Consider the following 2500-nt stretch of genomic DNA (forward strand, 5'->3'; position numbering starts at 1 on the left):
TGGGGGTACGCCCGTTTCCGTTTCAACTTGTCTCGCGAGGGTGGTTTCGGGGCCAGCAGGAGAGCTCGTCGGGGTAGCAGGCCCTGCAGCCGTGGTCACCGCCAAACCCCCACAACTCGAGCAAGTGAAAAAAAAAGTAACAAATAAGAAAGGATCGTCGGCTTGGGGGTACGCCCGTTTCCGTTTCAACTTGTCTCGCGAGGGTGGTTTCGGGGCCAGCAGGAGAGCTCGTCGGGGTAGCAGGCCCTGCAGCCGTGGTCACCGCCAAACCCCCACAACTCGAGCAAGTGAAAAAAAAAAGTAACAAATAAGAAAGGATCTCTGTCGGCTTGGGGGTACGCCCGTTTCCGTTTCAACTTGTCTCGCGAGGGTGGTTTCGGGGCCAGCAGGAGAGCTCGTCGGGGTAGCAGGCCCTGCAGCCGTGGTCACCGCCAAATCCCCACAACTCGAGCAAGTGAAAAAAAAAGTAACAAATAAGAAAGGATCGTCGGCTTGGGGGTACGCCCGTTTCCGTTTCAACTTGTCTCGCGAGGGTGGTTTCGGGGCCAGCAGGAGAGCTCGTCGGGGTAGCAGGCCCTGCAGCCGTGGTCACCGCCAAACCCCCCACAACTGTTGGGCGCCTACCTGCGCGGGGCAGGAGGACACTTTCCGATTTCAAATCTCCGTTTGCCGAGTCCACCCCGAACGCACGCGGGCGGGCGGGTTCGCATCACCCTTCGTCACAAGGGGCGAAGCCCGTTCCACCGTCTCGTCAGTAGTGCCGACCGGTCTGTGATCGACGAGGGGAGCCACACCAGGTCCGGCCCTGCTGCTTGGCGGCACCGCGTCGTCGGGAGCTCGCGACAGACGGAGGGTTTCGGTGTACTCTCCAGCCACGGGAAACGAAGCCGGTGATGCAGGCGCCGGTCTTTCGCTCCCAAATCGGCTGGGTTTACATCGTTGCTATCTAGTCACGCTCCCTTCAAACCCGACGGGGTACCTATTCCCCTCACCCGTCTGTGCGTATACAGCCTCTTTGCACTTGCGGGATGGGGGTGGTGGTTTAAAGACTCTCGAGTTGCCGCCCGTCGGTCTCCGAGCTCCGTGCAGTAGTGATCCCCAGCGAACTGCCAGCAGGGCGAACGAGCGATCCCGCTCTCGGTCGGGGCGCCTGGCGTCGATCGGTGGTCGGTGGCTTGCGGGCAAGCTGCGCTGTGAGTGTGGGAACGAGTATGACGAGCCGTTGCCGCGACTCCCAGTCCACCTCGGCGGTGGCTGGGCCGGGCGGGCGTCTGCTCGGGCGAGTGCCGCCCCCGCCTCCTCGCAGGAAGTCCGCTCGCCGACACGCCGCCACGTGCACGCGTCAGTGACGCTGCCGAACCGATGGCCGGTGCCCGTTCCCGCCTCTGCTTTTCCTAGGGCAAAGCTGCTGCACGCCTCGTGATACTAGGCGGGCGACATGGTGGCGGTGATCCTGCCTCCGTCGCTGCGGTGCGTTGGGGCACGCATCGCCTCTTGGGCGCCCTGTCCTCCTCCCCCCAATAGACGTATGTTTCTGCGGGCCGCACCAGGATGGTGCTCCCCATCGCTTCACGCCACCCTGCTCCGCCCGCACGCCGGCGTGCAGGTGGCTGTAGCTCAAGGTGGGGAGCGTATGTGCGGTCCGGGTCGCTTTCCTCTGGCGAGGGAGAGACCTAAAACAAACTCAGACAACTCTTGACGGTGGATCACTCGGCTCGTGCGTCGATGACGAACGCAGCTAGCTGCGAGAATTAATGTGAATTGCAGGACACATTGATCATCGACACTTTGAACGCACTTTGCGGCCCCGGGTTCTTCCCGGGGCCACGCCTGTCTGAGGGTCGTTTGGCAATCAATCGCACTCGCCTTGGCTGGCGAGAGCGCGGCTGGGGTGTCGCAGAGGACCCGTCCTCTTTGTCCCCCTAAGTTCAGACTCCGGAGCCCTCCGGCGTCGGAGCGCTTGGCCTTTCCCCCCCACCCTGCACATTCCGTTCGTCAGGCTCGACGCCATCCCCCCGCCGGGGAGCGCGGCCTGGCGTCCGTCTGTGTCGTGGCAGTGGGGCCAGCACGGCTGTCACCGGTCCCAGAATGGCTGTCGGTGGTTCACACTGTGTGTGTGTGCCAACCCTCCTGGTCTCTGGGACACGGAGCTGCCACGAAGTGTTGAGCCTCCAGTGGGGGGTCTGCCTAAGCTCTGCACGTCCGCATTGGGTCCGTCTCTCGGTTGGCTGGCAGTGGAAAGAGTGAAGGGAGCCGCGGAGGTCCGGTGCTGGTGCGCCGCCGGCCTGACCGTGGAGCTCGCCGGTTTGACACGCTGACCCGACTCGATGGTTGATCGATTGAGAGTGCTGGGAGCTGCAGGCCGCCCGCTGCTGCAGCCGCCCGTCTCGTGGTTCGTCCTCGGCCTTAAGTGGCCGGCGGGGCGTCTGATCCTGTCTCCCCTGCTGGCGCCGAGTGCCTGGCCGAGGGAGGAGGTTTTCGTCGAACGCTGTGACTTGGA

General features: G+C 63.6%; 1 non-coding gene across 1 annotated transcript; it reads left to right on the top strand.

The window, feature by feature from the left end:
- The first annotated feature begins 1690 nt into the window (after positions 1 to 1690).
- LOC140474232 (5.8S ribosomal RNA) lies at positions 1691 to 1844 on the top strand. The gene has a single exon (XR_011958940.1). It is a non-coding gene; the product is annotated as a 5.8S ribosomal RNA (ribosomal RNA).
- The last annotated feature ends 656 nt before the right edge of the window (positions 1845 to 2500 follow it).

This window comes from Chiloscyllium punctatum, unplaced genomic scaffold (assembly GCF_047496795.1).
Source record: "Chiloscyllium punctatum isolate Juve2018m unplaced genomic scaffold, sChiPun1.3 scaffold_889, whole genome shotgun sequence".
NCBI classification, from domain to species: domain Eukaryota; kingdom Metazoa; phylum Chordata; class Chondrichthyes; order Orectolobiformes; family Hemiscylliidae; genus Chiloscyllium; species Chiloscyllium punctatum.